This window comes from Phasianus colchicus, chromosome 15 (genome assembly GCF_987193195.1).
Source record: "Phasianus colchicus chromosome 15, bPhaCol1.hap1.1, whole genome shotgun sequence".
NCBI lineage: Eukaryota > Metazoa > Chordata > Aves > Galliformes > Phasianidae > Phasianus > Phasianus colchicus.
This window is the reverse complement of record NC_143450.1, coordinates 9886189-9892188: the sequence shown is the minus strand read 5'-3', so window position 1 is coordinate 9892188 and position 6000 is coordinate 9886189.

Genomic DNA, 6000 nt, shown 5'->3' with positions numbered 1-6000 from the left:
ACCCACTCTTTATCCCTCATGCCCATCAGCCAGGTTTACAGAAGGATGTGGGGCAGAGCATCTCATTTTCCAATATTCAGCATCTTTGAGAGGAGGGGTTATTTCCAAAAGAAATCCTTTCAATTTTACATACCCAAGTATGGGTTGTTAAACTCAACCGAGAACCTGAAGCAAAGCTTTCACCAAATCCTGCCTGTCCTCCAGGACGCTCAGGGCACCCAGCCCCCTTCTTCACCACACCTCAGTGACTCCGACTGCCAGCCCTTATAAACATAAACCTGCATAAATCACAGATTTACTGCCATAAACAGAGCACCGACCACAATTGCTCTAGCTCCATACGGTAGCCCTGGCTAGAACACAGTAAGAATTCTCCCCTGCAGGGACTTTTAAGCAACTGCCAATAATTTCCCAGGCTCCCAGTGCCAATAATAAATAAATAAATAAACAAGGAAAAAATGCAAATGGAGAGGACATATAAAACTGCCAAGCCAAATTCAGAATGCAAAAGAAAAAAGAAGGGGAAAAAAAAGTAAAAAGCACTGAGAAGCGCAGTCTAGCCAGTAACACTTTCCAGTCCCATCCATAGCTAAGCTCAGAACAGTAATTCCTTGTTTGCAGGCCCCTCTGTTAGAAGCTAACTGTGATTGCAACTGAAGTACATTGATTAACCCAAAATAACTTTCCCTCAATTTGCTGGCTGCTCAAGAATACTCAGGAGACCTGCTTTTGTTCTGAGCTAGTCACTCAGGAGTGCTGGCTCCAGTCCTCATGCATCTATTGAAACTGAGTGAACCAGAAAACCTCCAGGAACTGCACAAGGACACATAGTACAGTTTAATTAGTTTAGAGAGAAGAGTTTATTTTTTCCAAGCATCACTTGGGCAAATTGTTGTTGTTGTTGTCTCTTTTTTTTATGGTCTTGTTAAAATAATTTCATGGTTGCAGTTTTTGTTCCTGTGCTTAGCAAAGCAAACTGTAACGGCCACAGCCAGGGGAGCCAAGGGGGAGGGCTGGGACAGACTCTCACCCAGTACAAAAAAAGTGTGCGGCATTTTATCACGCAGCTTGCAAAACGATGCGTTTAAAGGGCAGAATTGTCAATGTCAGATGCAAGGGTGGAGGTACCTATTAATAAACAGGCTCTGCATAGAAAATTCTTTGCAGACTTTAATTGGGAATTTTCCATAGTAACGCTCTGTTCCTACAGTCAGCCCAGTGACAGTGGTCTAAATTCCACCCAGTGGACTTTGCATTCATCTTTGAGAACAGAAATAATGTGTGTGAGGTCACAGGTGCTTTGTTCCCTTCATCATCTAGCAGTTTACGATGGCTTTCTATCCCTCTGCTTTCCTCCCCATATGTGTGCGCATGCTGGAAATGGAAGTTAATTTTAGAATTACTGAAAGATCTGAAACCAAATCTGTACTGAGATTCAAGTTCAGATTCAGCACCATCATCATCATAAAAGTTGATCTGTGAGATGCTTCCACAAAATGTTTGAAACCTCACAACAGCCACTGCTCTTCTAAGTCCCGCAGTGATGCACTCACAGGGGTGAGACTACTGTAACCTGTAGTTTTTGCCACATATAAGCAAGCAAATAAGCAGCTTCTACTTTGAGATTTAACCCAGACCTTAGAAAATCAAATCTCAAGTCTCTAAAGCAAATACTTCCCTTTGATTCAGACTCCAACAACTGCGGGGCTTTTTCCATCTCAGGGTTAACCATACAGCCTCTCCATAGCACTGCTCAGCTCAGCTGGAAGTGGAAAAGCCATGTGCCAGTCCTTCTGCCAATGACTCCTTTTTCCCTTCAAAGCTTTTGCATTCCTTCAGGCCAGTTTTGTAAACCAGCCACTGCGAACACTTCCACCTTATCCTCTCCCAGGCATGGTTGCAGCTTGCTGTGCTTGGTGCAGCAGCACGGCCACAGTCCCATTCCATCTTTCTGCATTGGAAGTAGGAAGGCCCTTCACAGTTATCTGTGGCTCCTAATAAACATTTCTGTGCCACCCACTGCAACATGGAAGCCTAAAATGTCAGCAGTCACTGACTTAGGTCTGACTCCTAAGCTAACCCACCTTACCTCAAAGCATTTCATTTGTCAGGTAGATTCTCTGACTACTCTTCTGCCACGTTCCACATATGCCATGCATGCCATAGGATAAATGAAAGCTTTAGTAACTCCATTACCCAAAGGAAAGATGCCATTTTTTCTTCTACTTTTCGATTTTATAAACCAAAACCACCTCAAAAGCAGTGTATTTCTGCTTCAGCCACACAGTGCTTAAGGCAGGCGTGTACATCCTGTGGCCTGCAGGTGCATAACGTGCACGTATACCAAGTAGATGCCTCTGGCAGTTCAGATTGTTCATAGCATTTCTCTATACATTAATCTGCTCTAAAGCACTGCTGAAGAGAAGACACTGGGCTAGGAGATCACCTGGTCAGATGCAAACTGCACCCTATTCTTATGCTTTATAAAGACATCTACTATATGACCTAGTTAGCAAGAGAAGGCTAGCAAGTTAACCAGTGTGAACACAATGCAATTCCACTCAGCGTGATGAGGACAGCCTGAAAAATGTGATATCTGCAAGAAATGTTATCATAAAAATTTGAGATTTTTTTGTCTGGTCTTGTATGCCAGGATCACTGCATCTGGTATGGGCTAGAAATAGCAGCTAGTGGGACAACCTGGTGGAAATACAATAAGCTTCCTCTGGCTTTATTTCTTTTTCAGGAGCACATATTAACAAATTCAGCAGCAAACTCAGACCCCGCATTCAGCAAAACTTCCATGAGCAGCTTAAGGAGTGATTGACGGGTAATTTTCCAGATCTCAACAATAATAAGAACAGCAACAACATGAAAGGATCCAGCAGCATTTTTGTGTGGCAGTGTTTAATGGCTCAGTGTCCTATTGTGACGATTGTTCCCCGGGTCTGCGGGGAGAGCTGGTTTTAATCAATGGAGCCCTTTGGAATCAAATGCAGGTATTTACTGGAACGCAACACACAGACCAGTGTTTGTCTAGCTAGCAGTCTGCCTGTGTCAGCTAATGCTGTTTGGAACGGGTTTCTGACTCTGACAAAGAAATGGATAACCAGACATTTCCTCATCAGCCCATCTAAAATCTGAGAGTGGAGTGCATCCATGAATGAGGGGGAGGCTCTCTGCAATCAATACAACAAAATCAGCCTCTCAATCTCAGCAAATAAACAAAGCCATGATCCCCGGTCAACCCTCAGATTTCCAGCAGTATAAAGGAGTGGAGAAGACAAGTTTGGGATTTTCAGCATCTGGCTGTGTCCTTTCTTCTCCTCTTGGCACCTTTGGGAACTCCACCCGCCAAGGAGGTCAGGAGTGTTGGGTGCCCATCCACTGGTGAAGGCTGGGAACCCGTAGCAGATTAAAACAACAACTATGATTGTTCCAAGGCTCTTCATTTCACAAAGAATGATTATCTCCTCTTTCCAAGCACGGTGACATGCCCAAGGTCAAACGCGGAAGTGACAGAGCTGCAGTGACAGCCTCCAGCTCTTGAGGAAATGCCTGATCCAACTGATTACCACAGCAGATTACCTTCATGTGACACACTGCACCATTGCCCTGTGATCCCTGCCCAGGGAACCAAAGTGAGAAGAAGCTGAGTCACAGTTCCTAACATCGATTACCCTGGCACTGCTGTGTAACAGTGCTTATTATTGCTGCTTGATAAGGACATGTGCCATTTCTCTTGTAAGGCACCTTTGGACCCTGGCTACAAACAGACTTGTAAAATACAGATATGAGCATCCCTTAGATCTTGTAAGTGAAATCACACTGCAGTGAAACCCTGTCTAACTCCAACAGTTGTTACTAGATTTTAAAGCTGTGCATAGAAGCAGCATTTCTGTTAGTTGGGAGAGTGATATGACCCCAAAATCATAGGCTATGAAATCTTTTCTATCTGCATAGCCTCCGCCAAAAGTGTTTTATTAGCAGGTTACAAAGTCTCATAGGCTGGAATTTCTGCAGTAAATTGCGTTCAGGCCAAGCTCACAAATCATTAGCCATGCAATCTTGTTTATCCTGCTAGGACTTGGTAGTTTGTCCTGTTACAAAATCAAAGCAGCAAGGTTGAATGGTTCCAAGTGAAAAGCCTAATGAGTGAACAAGATTCTCTGAGGAGCGATGAGGTGACTTGAGGGACAGTCATTAATGTAAACACGGCTGAGAGATAGCATATGAGATAGTCTCTTGAGGTGTTTCACCTCAGAATCACACCACTATTACTCAGAGCTGATTGTTTATTCACCAGCGTGCTGGTGAGTTTGGTCCAGATGGCAGCAGCCCTTGAATCAGGCTAACAGCAAATTTTATTCTTCCACTTATGCATGTGATTCAGACGTGCACAAAATGTTCCCCAGGAAATGAAGCACACTCCAGGCCACGGAGTTCTGCTAGCGGGGTGGCCAGCCACAGAGGCTTATGGAAAGAAAATGGCAATGGTGATTCCATTAGCAAAAGCTCTCTAATGAATATATATTAATTGAAAGCTTCTCAGCATAGCTCAGCATGGAGGGTCCATGTAAAGAGGTATCCTGAGAACCAAGCATGAAAGTTTGGAGGTCCTTTCCTTAGTCCTGCCACATCCTCCACTCCACTTCTCAAGCACAGATGCTGTTTTTGGTTACTTCATGTAACACTGACATTCACAAAGGCCACCCCCTGGGCCTCTTGAGACCTTGTATAAATTGAAGTATAACTAAAATAACTACCAAAAGCCAACGTCTTCCATATCCTTCTGCAACTGTCACCTGCTGTACTTTGATAGTATTCTCTGGTTTAAAGCCTGCAGCCACTTTTTTGGGGGAACAGCACTGAGATTGTAGCAGCCCATCACCCACCACAGATTGTCAAGGCACCAGATTTGCAAACAATTCCTAGGCTGAAATTTATTTGCTGATGTTCAGCAAACTCTTCTGCCTCTCAGCTGAATCTGGAAAGCAAATTTGGATGAAGAGAGAGAGAGAGCAACAAGAAAGAAGAAAGGTTGATTTTACCAAGAAAATATTTCTTTTTCCACTTCCAAGACAATGTTTTTTAAGCTCAGGCTAACTTTGCAGAACCCAGAAAATCACCAAGGCGACGCTAAATGTCACGACTGGCTAACAGCAAACGAGCCATTGCAGCACTGCTCACGTGAGCAGAGCCGTGCTACCTCTGCAGTCTGTGAGCAGGGAAAGCCACGTACAGCTCCATGTTGTGTTCATCAGTAATTACACAGAAAGCAACACACTGTGCCACGACCAATAAATAGTCAGGAATGACACCGTGCTGTCCACAGATCACATATAGCTAACAGAGGGTCAGAGACAGTTCAGTTCCAATATGTAATTGGAAAACTATGGCATTTCATGTGAAAAGTCAAGAGTTTCCTTTCACTGCAGTGTGCACTAGCACTGCTTGTTCCCAAAAAGAGAGCTTTTTACTTCTTCCAGTTTGGTAGAACACCTCTATATGTTTGTATTTACATTTCCCTCTGTGAGTGTATAGCTCATCATATATGAAAGACACCACATTTCTGTAAGCTCCTTCAGGAACTTATTTTGTGGTGTCCTGCAAGTTCAGTACCCAAAATAGATGGTCTAATTTTACAGCAATTGCACTAAAAAATTGCATTTTTATTTAAATGATAGAAGGTACTCCTTGGGTTCTCTCTGCTTGAATAACAAATGTACTGAGAATAAAAAAATGCCACAAGCAACTATTGTCATACTTTCTTCATGGGCTCCCAGGTGTATCTGCAGCTTTTGCTCTATTATGTTCCATAAGTACACACCAAGGAAGGGGAGCTGCACATCATAGCTAATATCGGATTAGGTTCCCCTTTTGCTTTTTCAAACACATCTATCTCTTTGAAGGAGGATGTGTGGGGGAAAATCCATTGCCAAGGGAAATGAGAGACAGAACCACTCTTTGAGGACTGTCAGTACCAATCAGGACTCAATT